Source organism: Notolepis coatsorum (assembly GCF_963971535.1).
Source record: "Notolepis coatsorum genome assembly, chromosome: 4".
Taxonomy (NCBI): domain Eukaryota; kingdom Metazoa; phylum Chordata; class Actinopteri; order Aulopiformes; family Paralepididae; genus Notolepis; species Notolepis coatsorum.
In genome coordinates, this window is record NC_140168.1 from 15,005,798 (window position 1) to 15,018,754 (window position 12,957).

Below are 12,957 nucleotides of genomic sequence, written 5' to 3' on the forward strand. Positions count from 1 at the left end.
CAGCCTCAGGGAGAGGTTGAAAAGATGCTGGAGCGGTGCTGCCAGCTGCTCTGCACATACCTTGAGCACCCTGGGATTGGTGTTGTCCGGTCCTCTGGCCTTGTTTACATTAATTTTGGAGAGCTGCCTACTGACCTGACTGGTTGTGATCGTCAGGGTTGGGGGTGGTGGGCAGTCTGCTGGTGTTGGGGGTGGGGTGCCGTTGCTGATGGGTGTGGGGGGGTGGGGGGTGGGGGGGCTGCTTTGTAGGTGTGATCTGGTGCTGGCGTAATGGGACTCTATTAACCCAGCGCACAGTTCATACGGGCAAGGGGGCAAAGGTCAGTTAGTGCCACTGCCCCTTGGGGCACACACACACACACACACACACACACACACACACACACACACACACACACACACACACACGCACACACACAGGGGTCATGATTCAGCAGTAGACTCAGCATGTTCCGCTCCTCAGGAGGAGGAGGTGCCTGGGTGGAGAACGTTAGGTAAGATGAATCCTCACTTGTCTCGGGGACAAGCCCCGGCTTTGTTCCCGTGGGATACCGGCTCGTCTGCAGGGAGTTATAAGTGCCTCTTTAACCCTTTCACGGCCACACTACAGAAGGTTAACCCCTTCACTACCACACTGACACTACAGACGGTTACCGTCTGTAGTGTGGCAGTGAAGGGGTTAACCGTCTGTAGTGTGGTTGTGAAAGGGTTAACCATCTGTAGTGTGGTAGTGAAAGGTTTAACCGTATGTAGTGTGGTTGTGAAAGGGTTAACCGTCTGTAGCGTTGTTGTGAAAGGGTTAACCATCTGTAGTGTGGTAGTGAAAGGGTTAACCGTCTGTATTGTGGTTGTGAAAGGGTTAACCGTCTGTAGTGTGGTAGTGAAAGGGTTAACCGTCTGTAGTGTGGTAGTGAAAGGGTTAACCGTCTGTAGTGTGGTAGTGAAAGGGTTAACCCTCTGTAGTGTGTTAGTGAAAGGGTTAACCCTCTGTAGTGTGGTAGTGAAATGGTTAACCCTCTGTAGTGTGGTTGTGAAAGGGTTAACCTTCTGTAGTGTAATTGTGAAAGGGTTAACCCTCTGTAGCGTGGTTGTGAAAGTGTTAACCGTCTGTAATGTGGTAGTGAAAGGTTAACCGTATGTAGTGTGGTAGTGAAAGGGTTAACCTTCTGTACGTGTGATTGTGAAAGGGTTAACCCATTTGTCATGTGTGGCGGTGAAAAGGTTAACCTTCTGTATCGTCGCAGTGAAAGGGTTAACCCTTAGGTAGTGTGGTAGTGAAAGGGTTAACCGTCTGTAGTGTGGTCGTGAAAGGGTTAACTTTCTGTAGTGTGGTAGTGAAAGGGTTAACCGTATGTAGGGTGGTTGTGAAAGGGGTTAACCGTCTGTAGTGTGGTCGTGAAAGGGTTAACCGTCTGTAGTGTTGTTGTGAAAGGGTTAACCATCTGTAGTGTGGTAGTGAAAGGTTAACCGTCTGTAGTGTGGTTGTGAAAGGGTTAACCCTCTGTAGCGTGGTTGTGAAAGTGTTAACCGTCTGTAGTGTGGTAGTGAAAGGGTTAACCCTCTGTAGTGTGGTAGTGAAAGGGTTAACCGTCTGTAGTGTGGTAGTGAAAGGGTTAACCCTCTGTAGTGTGGTAGTGAAAGGGTTAACCGTATGTAGTGTGGTAGTGAAAGGGTTAACCCTCTGTAGTGTGTTAGTGAAAGGGTTAACCCTCTGTAGTGTGGTAGTGAAATGGTTAACCTTCTGTAGTGTGATTGTGAAAGGGTTAACCTTCTGTAGTGTAATTGTGAAAGGGTTAACCCTCTGTAGCGTGGTTGTGAAAGTGTTAACCGTCTGTAATGTGGTAGTGAAAGGGTTAACCGTATGTAGTGTGGTAGTGAAAGGGTTAACCTTCTGTACATGTGGTTGTGAAAGGGTTAACCCATTTGTCATGTGTGGCGGTGAAAAGGTTAACCTTCTGTATCGTCGCAGTGAAAGGGTTAACCCTTGGGTAGTGTGGTAGTGAAAGGGTTAACCGTCTGTAGTGTGGTCGTGAAAGGGTTAACTTTCTGTAGTGTGGTAGTGAAAGGGTTAACCGTATGTAGGGTGGTTGTGAAAGGGGTTAACCGTCTGTAGTGTGGTCGTGAAAGGGTTAACCGTCTGTAGTGTTGTTGTGAAAGGGTTAACCATCTGTAGTGTGGTAGTGAAAGGGTTAACCGTCTGTAGTGTGGTTGTGAAAGGGTTAACCCTCTGTAGCGTGGTTGTGAAAGTGTTAACCGTCTGTAGTGTGGTAGTGAAAGGGTTAACCCTCTGTAGTGTGGTAGTGAAAGGGTTAACCATCTGTAGTGTGGTAGTGAAAGGGTTAACCATCTGTAGTGTGGTAGTGAAAGGGTTAACCGTATGTAGTGTGGTAGTGAAAGGGTTAACCCTCTGTAGTGTGTTAGTGAAAGGGTTAACCCTCTGTAGTGTGGTAGTGAAATGGTTAACCTTCTGTAGTGTGATTGTGAAAGGGTTAACCTTCTGTAGTGTAATTGTGAAAGGGTTAACCGTCTGTAATGTGGTAGTGAAAGGGTTAACCGTATGTAGTGTGGTAGTGAAAGGGTTAACCTTCTGTACATGTGGTTGTGAAAGGGTTAACCCATTTGTCATGTGTGGCGGTGAAAAGGTTAACCTTCTGTATCGTCGCAGTGAAAGGGTTAACCCTTGGGTAGTGTGGTAGTGAAAGGGTTAACCGTCTGTAGTGTGGTCGTGAAAGGGTTAACCGTCTGTAGTGTGGTCGTGAAAGGGTTAACCGTCTGTAGTGTGGTCGTGAAAGGGTTAACTTTCTGTAGTGTGGTAGTGAAAGGGTTAACCATATGTAGGGTGGTTGTGAAAGGGTTAACCGTCTGTAGTGTGGTCGTGAAAGGGTTCACTTTCTGTAGTGTGGTAGTGAAAGGGTTAACCGTCTGTAGTGTGGTCGTGAAAGGGTTAACTTTCTGTAGTGTGGTAGTGAAAGGGTTAACCGTATGTAGGGTGGTTGTGAAAGGGGTTAACCGTCTGTAGGGTGGTTGTGAAAGGGGTAACCCTCTGTAGTGTGGTAGTGAAAGGGTTAAGAGGAAGCGCCTCCTCAAGACGCCGTGGTCCCCCGCGCCTCCGTTAAGAAAACCACGAGCAAGGCCGTCCCTTCCATCAAAACGTGAAGCCGCTGATTCTTTTATTGAGGCATCACTCATGGTCCACTCAGAGCCCCGCGGGAGGCTAGAGGGCGGGAGGGCGGGAGGGCGGGAGGGCGGGAGGGCGGGAGGGCGGGAGGGCGGGAGGGCGGGAGGGCGGGACCCGGCCTGGTTCTAATGTGGAGCGCAGTAAAACAGCCCCACTCTGTTGTTCCCTTTGATGTCGGACAGAATACAGCAGCAGGGTTGCGTGACCGATTCCATAGATAAATAAATAAATAAATAAACAAATAAATGTATATATATATTAGATTAGATTCAAATTTATTGTCATTATACAGCTAATGAATATGTACAGTACAAGAAAAATAGGGTTGGCATCCAGCGTACAAATGTAACAGTAAAGTGCAATAGTAATATACAATGTACAGGTATATATATATATATATTCATATTTTACATGAGAGTACAAATGTACAGTAAAGTGCAATAGCAATATATAATGTACAGTTCAATTGAGATACAATTGAGAGGGATGTGTGTGCGTTTCCTCCGATGTTCGGGTCGTGGGGGAAAGGGGAGCGAGAGGAGGGACAATGGGCTCGACTGGGAGCTGAGGAGGAGACTGAGTCAGGAGGAAACGACTCAATCGACTTATCTATTTAAAAGAAAATAAATCCAGAGGACGTTTGACTCTGTACTCTGGAATGTGCCTCGGGAAGGAGTTCCATTTTCTTTGTGGGAAAAAACCCTCATAATGTGTTTATCTTTACAAGGTTGGGTGTGTGTGTGTGTGTGTGTGTGTGTGTGTGTGTGTGTGTGTGTGTGTGTGTGTGTGTGTGTGTGTGTGTGTGTGTGTGTGTGTGTGTGTGTGTGTGTGTGTGTGTGTGTGTGTGTGTGTGTGTGTGTGTGTGTCTATGTGTGTGTGTGTGTGTGTGTGTGTGTGCGTGTGTGTGTGTGTGCGTGCGTGTGTATGTGAAACACATGAATTGAAACACGTATTTAAATCAATAGGTGTTTCAAATAACTCTTGTGTTTCAACTACTATGTTCAAACTGTGTATGTAATACTGAATATGTTACAGCTAACACAGCAGATGTGGTTGTTGTTGACGAGGACAGCCTGGGTAGTGTCCACAGATTAGTTGCGAGAGGGCTGCAGATGGCAGGAATGACTCCAAACCAGAAGCTAAAGCATTTGACAAAAAGCTGCTCTATATCTGTGATAATTGGCAGTCGCCACATTTGGAGGAGACGCTGTTTCCCGTATCCATAGACTCAGACTAGACGCTGCTTCCTGTGTCCATAGAGACTCAGACTAGACGGCTGCTTCCTGTTTCCATAGACTCAGACTAGACGCTGCTTCCTGTGTCCATAGAGACTCAGACTAGACACTGCTTCCTGTTTCCATAGACTCAGACTAGACGCTGCTTCCTGTTTCCATAGACTCAGACTAGACGCTGCTTCCTGTTTCCATAGACTCAGACTAGACGCTGCTTCCTGTTTCCATAGACTCAGACTAGACACTGCTTCCTGTTTCCATAAACTCAGACTAGACGCTGCTTCCTGTTTCCATAGACTCAGACTAGACGCTGCTTCCTGTGTCCATAGAGACTCAGACTAGACGCTGCTTCCTGTTTCCATAGACTCAGACTAGACGCTGCTTCCTGTTTCCATAGACTCAGACTAGATGCTGCTTCCTGTTTCCATAGAGACTCAGACTAGATGCGGCTTCCTGTTTCCATAGACTCAGACTAGACGCTGCTTCCTGTTTCCATAGAGACTCAGACTAGACGCTGCTTCCTGTTTCCATAGACTCAGACTAGACACTGCTCCTGTTTCCATAGACTCAGACTAGACGCTGCTTCCTGTGTCCATAGAGACTCAGACTAGACGCTGCTTCCTGTTTCCATAGACTCAGACTAGACGCTGCTTCCTGTTTCCATAGACTCAGACTAGACACTGCTTCCTTTATCCATAGAGACTCAGACTAGACACTGCTTCCTGTTTCCATAGACTCAGACTAGACGATGCTTCCTGTTTCCATAGACTCAGACTAGACGCTGCTTCCTGTTTCCAATAGACTGAGACTAGATGCGGCTTCCTGTTTCCATAGACTCAGACTAGACGCTGCTTCCTGTTTCCATAGACTCAGACTAGATGTGGCTTCCTGTTTCCATAGACTCAGACTAGATGCTGCTCCCTGTTTCCATAGACTCAGACTAGACGCTGCTTCCTGTTTCCATAGAGACTCAAACTAGATGCAGCTTCCTGTTTCCATAGACTCAGACTAGACGCTGCTTCTGTTTCCATAGACTCAGACTAGACGCTGCTTCCTGTTTCCATAGACTCAGACTAGACACTGCTTCCTGTTTCCATAGACTCAGACTAGACGCTGCTTCCTGTTTCCATAGACTCAGACTAAATGCGGCTTCCTTTATCCATAGACTCAGACTAGACGCTGCTTCCTGTTTCCATAGACTCAGACTAGACGCTGCTTCCTGTTTCCATAGAGACTCAAACTAGATGCGGCTTCCTGTTTCCATAGACTCAGACTAGACGCTGCTTCCTGTTTCCATAGACTCAGACTAGACGCTGCTTCCTGTTTCCATAGACTCAGACTAGACGCTGCTTCCTGTTTCCATAGACTCAGACTAGACGCTGCTTCCTGTTTCCATAGACTCAGACTAGATGCGGCTTCCTGTGTCCATAGACTAGGTGATATATATGTTGTTTTGAGATTCCAGGACGTGTTTGTGCATCTATTATTGTTTGTGTTCAAGGAGTTTTGTCTAAAATGTGAACACAAAAATGTGCTGTTTTTCTAGCTCCAATCCTCCCCACAATGCAACACTTCTTCGGTGGTCATTCGCAGGCAGCTAACGTTGTCAGGAGAGTGAGGCTGGCATGTCACTGCCAGTCCAGAGACACCATGAGCTGCCAGCCGGCAAACTTGTGCCGTGGGAGCCAACACAACACGGGCATCGGTCACGAGGACGTCCCACATTAACGTACGTGGACGTACTCAGGAGAGATGCGGGAGCAGAAAGTACCGGCGAGCTAGCCGGATGCATGCAGGATCGGGATGACTGGAGGCACCGATGGAGGGCCCTGTCCGAGGACGACCTAGATAGATAGATAACGTTGGCTAGCAAGGCAGTTGAAAACATAGCTAGAAATTGAAACGTTAACCGAAACCTAGCTATGGATGTAAACAACCTTTGGACACACGTGTCATTGCTAGAGACAGTCGTTGTCGTGTCACAGCTTGGCAATAATGTTTCTGATCTTTCCATGATCTTCAAGAATCCTTGCAATGTAGCATTATGCCGCATTCCTTTCAATGTACTGTCCTCACTGTCTACAACTGCCTTACACTGTGATCATAACTACCTACCTCAAACTATAGTCTACTAATGCTGTATATACCATATTTATATATTTATATTTACCGTATATATTTGTATCCACATCTGTCTGAATATACCTGCATATAATCCTTTTTATATACCTGTAAATATTATATATGTATATGTACACATCCCCTACTTAATCGTACTAGTTATACCACCGGCCAGTATGACTTACTACCATAGGGTCTTTATATCTGTATCACTGTACGTAATAATACTATGACAGTGTGTTCATGCATCTGATTAGCATTATTACTCAGTAGAACTAATTTATATATAGTCTTGTTTAATCACCTGTACATTATATATTACTATCGCACTTTACTGTTACATTTGCCCTCTGGTTAGATGCCAAACTTCTTTTCATTGTACTGTACTTGACAATGAATGACAATACATTTGAATCTAATCTAATCCAATCTAAAGTCGGAGGTCGGGAGTTTCCAGTCGGGAAGTCATGGTTACAAACTCAGAACATTCCAATGTCCAGCTCAGTCATACAGCGAGAGAAATCCTAGATATGTAAAATATGTTATTTATCCACAACCATGGACACCCCCCCCCCCCCCCCCCCCCCCGCCCATGCAAGACGCCAGTGTTTGTGTGGCTGGTTTTTGATCACACTGTACTGCCCTGCAGAAACTATCCGCAGTAACTACGCTAAGATACAGTAAGATGATCCTTTATTAATCCCCTTGGGGAAATTCAGGTGTCAATACAGCATGGGGGGGGGGATACAGAGCTTCACAGTCCTATACAGTCCAGTATCTATATTCACTATAGATACAATATCAAATATAAATACAAATACAATATAAAAAGTACAAAATACGAAAAAGTACAATGAGTGCACATGGATATGAGTTCTCACGTCCCGAGTTGTGACAGCGATAGTTCTGGCAGCAGGGCCGGCCGTCCGAGCCCCTGGTTGTAGAGCCTGATGGCTGCCAGCCGGTATAAAGGACCGGCCCAGGCGATGTTGTGGTGTGTGAGCTAACAGTGAAACTGAGAAAAATGGCTTGAAAGTTCTTTGACTATCCAGTGATTTTGTAGTTACTGCAATTCGTTATGCCCCCTTTTCTCTAAAACAGAGCAAGATTGGACTTTGAAACTTTGTCACGATATAAAACAGATATTGAGTTTCAATTTAACTTGAAAAGGATTTGAGTTACTGCAGTTCGCTTCTTCGGGGCAGTGTATGCAGAGAAACTCAAGAGAATCTAGCTTCGGGCGGCTGATTGGCGCAGTGGGCAAGGCGCTCGCCACTAACGCAGGATACGTTGGGTTCGAGCCCAGCTCTCTGCGTTGCTACCGGCTTGGCCGGTCGTTCATACTAACACAATTGGCAAGTGTTAGAGGGTGGGAAAGCCGGTGGGTGGGGATTGGACGTTGTGGACAGCGACTCCTACAGGTCGGTTGGGTGACGCCGGTGCGACGGAAACAGGAAGTATCGGGGTCAGCGTGAGCCTCCCACGCGTTACTCCTCGCCACTGAGAGTTCGAGCTGCTGCGGTGAAAAGATGCGACAGGCTGCCTCCTCGTGTACCGGAGGGAACACGTGATGCAAGGCTTCCATCCTCACTACAACCGACCAGTGGGGGGCATAGTCTAGCAACGTTCAAGACAGGGGAGGGAAGAATTGGATAGTACGAAATTGGGATGGGAGAAAAATAGAAATGGGGAGAAAATGTGGATAAAAAAAAAAGATAATCTAGCTTCAAATGTCTACTAAATGTAGCAGTCTGGAAAATATGGTATATTATTCAGAACTGCTGACTGTGTTTATATCCCTTTTTGTACACAAAGACATTCTAACTAGTGTCATTGATTCACACGAACAATGACACAAACGTCCCCGTCCAACGAGCATGTGAATACGGATCATAAATGACAGTATTGATTCATATTGTACAGTGCGTCTCCCCTTGTGACTGGTGGGCGGGACCAGCAGGGGGCAGTAGCAGGCAGAGAGTGGCGGAGAGAGCTGAGAGATGATAAAGGGAGGAGGCGAGCGGAAGTCGTTCTCTTCGGCAGTGAACTTGACAACGAGAAGTCACGTCTAACGGGGGGGCTCTGGATAGCCCCGTTGCTGACTTTATGCCGGAGTGCCCCGTGGAACAGTGACGGGTGATAGGAAGTACTGGCTAGTGGATACGATATCCTAGCAGTACCAGTGGTATGATATGAACAATAAGTGCAGAGCCAGGCACTAACAGTCGAGTTATACCTAGTTACAGTGAGCGGTATAGGTAGCGTGCGGCTAAGGATCACAGTAGTATTGCTCGTGTTATACTTAGTTACAGTGCCGGTATAGACTGCGTGCAGCTACGGGTGTGGACCTGCGAACACTCTGCTCTGGCCGTCAGCAGCCGTCTTCACCGGCGGTTCTACCACCACTCTGCGCCGGCTGGAGAGCAGCCAACACGGGAGCCGTCCCGTCCAGCAGAGGTCGCCCAGCACCAGCTCAGCCAGCACTGCCTCTCTGCTATAGCTCCGCCTGCTAGCACCTGCGACGCGAGTGTTCGACGCCATCTTGCCACCAGGACGGTGGTGGAGCGGCGCGGCCGCCATTTTGGTAGAGTAAACATTAGGGCTTCGGCGCCCAGGATCTATTGCACCTTACACAGTGTGGAGCGGCCTGCGGGTGAAGTTAACGTTGCTAACTGCAGACCCCAAACATTACATTACATGCCGGCATTAGCATAGGGCTTTTGTTTTGGTAATTGTGGGCCCACACTTTTGGTTTTATTTCCTTTTCTTTGAGCGTGATACAATGTGTGTGTATTAATATTTTCCCATTCAATTAACCCTTCCCTGGGGGGGAAGTTACAGACCTGGTGCATTATAATTAAAGCCTTTTGAGGTATTATTCTGGCCGTATAATTAAAGCCTGTTGAGGTATTATACAGGGTGAAGACCCAGACGTGGGTGATGAGTCAAACACAGTGAAGTATATTGTCCCTGATAGTAACCCAGAGGTGGGTGTATAATATACGTGTTTATGAGGTATTGAGTTGAACAGCAGGGGCTATAGTAGGACTTCAGCCCAATTGGCCACTAGTATTAAATAATTGTAACTGAACAGTACAATTAACATAAAGACTTGAATGGGGTTCTGTGTGCGTGTCCATTCCTGTGCCCTGCATTAACTCTTTTGGTGTGGGTAACGTATATATATGGTTAACCCCTTCCTACCCAACTCTCCCCTTTTCATTATAAGGTTTCTAGGGTCATTGAGGGAGGGTACTGCTTGCGGGGGGAACTCGAGTATTTGATTACAATTCAGTCACGAGGTGTGGGAGGGTCTAAGGAGCGACTGGGAGGAGTGGGAGCGTGTTGGGGAGTACTGCTGACCGCCCTGCGACAGGGAAGGAAGACCAGAGTACCAGACCAGGTTGGTAAATCCCGGGCCCCATCCACTCACACTACCAGCCTCCAGTCGACGCCCCAGGCCCAAAGACGAGGGTGCAGCCAGACAGAGTTCTGCTGTGTCCAGCTACCTCCTGACTGCCAGCAACCGTTCCCACGAAGCAGGGATAATCCACCCTGCTACATTTGGCGTCACGAACAGGATCAACATCCTAACTTACTCCCTTGACCGAGACCCGTAGAGAGACCCACGATGTCAAAGAAGGAGACCACCGCCGCGCAAGAGATGGCGGCGAAGTTTAAGCAACTGCAGGAGCAGTGTCAGACTCAGGCGGCACTGCTAAAGCAGCAAGCCGCAGCGATGAAGGAGTTGACTGACCAGGCCCTCCACACTCAGGTGGCCCTACAGGAGCTACGAGAGGGCCAGGCCGCCGCCACCTTGATACAGAAAGGGGAGACCCACGTCGCGCAGGAGAGGGAGGCGGAGTTAGAGCAGCTGCAGGAGCAGTGTGAGACTCAGGCGACACTACTGACGCAGCAAGCCGAAGCGATCAAGGAGTTGATCAACAAGGCACTCCTAGAGAAGCGCTACACTGAGGCGGCCCTAAAGGTGCAACGAGACGGCGAGGACGCCGCCGCCGAGGTAAAGAAAGAGGAGGCCGAACGCATGGAGGGACTGACCGCACAGGTGGAACTGTTGGCGAACAGAACCCACATACACGCGGGCCTCCTGGACCGACAGGCGCTGGTGCTGGAACAGACCCAGCACGAGCAGCGGGAGCAGGCCGGACGCCGAGCTCCGCTTGCCTTGGCACCGGCCGGGATCCAACAGCTCCCTCCAGCGCCCCTCCCGGTGGTGTACGTCCAACGAGAGCGGAAGTGCAGCGAATTTGGAGGTGAACAAGAGATGGGGGAACTGCCTGTGGAGGACTGGATCCAGGCGATGAGGACCCACCTCCGGGCCAGTCGAGTGCCCGCGGAGGAACAAGCGGAGGTCGTACAGCTACACCTCAAAGGCGAGGCGAAGCAGACGGTACGCTTCCTGACGGGGGAAACCGCCCCCGACACGGAATCCTTGTTCAAGATACTCAAAGAAACCTATGGGGACAAGGTCCTGGTCAGCATTCGGCTGGGGGAGTTCTTCGATCGAAGACAGGCCGCCGGCGAGACCACACGCCAGTTCGCCTATGACCTGCAGGAGAGGGTCCGTCGCCTACGACGTCGGGCGCCTACGCTGGTCGGCGATGCCACCGCCCTGCTGCAGGAGCGGTTTGTGGTGGGCCTCAGAGACGAGGCCCTGAGGAGAGAAATGCGGAAGTACATGAGGGAGGACGGTACGCGGCCGTTTCCTCAGGTACTGCAGGCGGCGATAGACTGGTCCGAAGAGGAGATGGTCCTGCCCCCCACAAGGGGTGCCGACAGGGGCATGATACGCGGCGTCGTCGTGAAAAGACACGAGCCACCTCTGGACATAGCCGTGCTACAGGAGTCCATCCGACAGCTCTTCGCCGGCCAAGAGCGGTTGGGCGCGCGCATGGAACAGCTCTTCCAGGCGTTTCAACAGGAGCGAGACACACCCCAGAGAGGCTTCGCCGGAAGCCGACGGAGGAGAGACGTGCCCTCTACCCCGCGCAGACTACCCCGCCGGAGTGAGGATGGGAGACTGATCTGCTACAACTGTCAACAGCCCGGTCATATCGGCCGCGAGTGCCCCCGCGCGATGGAAGAATCACGCCGGGCGGAAGTACAGGGCGGTGAGGTCCCTCTCCCACCAGTACAGGACGCCACCCACACAGCAGCAGGCGGGTCGCCCGACCTGGCGACCGCCAGACCATGGTCTGGAGGGGGAGGTGTGGGGGTGTGCCGTAGAATTCGATACCACTGCGGCCGGCCAGACGAAAGCGCTGGCGCCCGGCTGCGCATCCCGATGCGGTCAGAACCGGAGTCTGTACCCAAGAGACAGAACAGGTCGGAAGGAGGTCAAGGGGGCGAGGACGGCCCGGACCAGGGGCCTCGTCGGCGCCGCTACCGCCGCAACTTCAACTACCGCTGCAGACGCTCGCCGGCCGGCGACCAGCCGGGCCCCGAGAACGGCGATGGAAACGTCAAGAGGACGTCAGTGTTCACGGTTCGTCCCGAAAGAGGGGGCCCCGAAAGGACCGTGCAGAGAGATCGGAGCAAGATCTGCCCCTTCCCGGCCTCCGACCCGGAAGAGCGGACGAGAGCTTCCCAAAGGAGCCCGATGAGAGCGCGGAGCTCATCCGAAGCAGACGTGGGGGGTGCCTTCGTTTACCCTCGTGAACCGCACCCTAGGGCGTGTAGCAGCAGCGCCGCTACAACAGCAGCTGAAGCAGCGCCGAACGAGGGAGGAGAGGTAGAGTTGGTCCCCTCAGGCGAGGACGGCGAGGGCGGCGAAGACGACGGAGACGGGGGCGAGGAGGGCGCTGTGAGCGGCCCCTCAGAGGCCTCGGAGGGCGAAGCCGTGGCCGAGGACCCGCCAACAGAGACGGAGGAATCTGACACGGAGTTAGACTGGTGGGGGGTTAAGCAAACCCGGGCCCAGCTGAATGACAGAGGTGAGCCACTCGCTCGGTGTTTCCAAGACCATGTGCGAAGGTGTGTGGGAACGAGACGAGTGGTGCACCTGTATGTCTAAGGGAATATGGCACAGAATCAGACGCAGGGGGGGTTGAACGAACCCGGCCCCAGAGGAGCACCAGAGGTTGGCTACCCGCTCGGTATCGCCAGGACTACGTGCTCAGGAGTGTGTCCAACTCCTGAGGGAGTGTGTAAAACTGTTGGCATAATGTGTAATTGTCAACCGATGTGTGAAACTGTTGGTCTCAGGACCGTTTTCATGCATGCGTTTGTTTTTGTTGTTTTGTTGTTAACTTGCAGAGGACTTAGCAAGTTCAAAGTGGGGGGAAATGTAGCAGTCTGGAAAATATGGTATATTATTCAGAACTGCTGACTGTGTTTATATCCCTTTTTGTACACAAAGACATTCTAACTAGTGTCATTGATTCACACGAACAATGACACAAACGT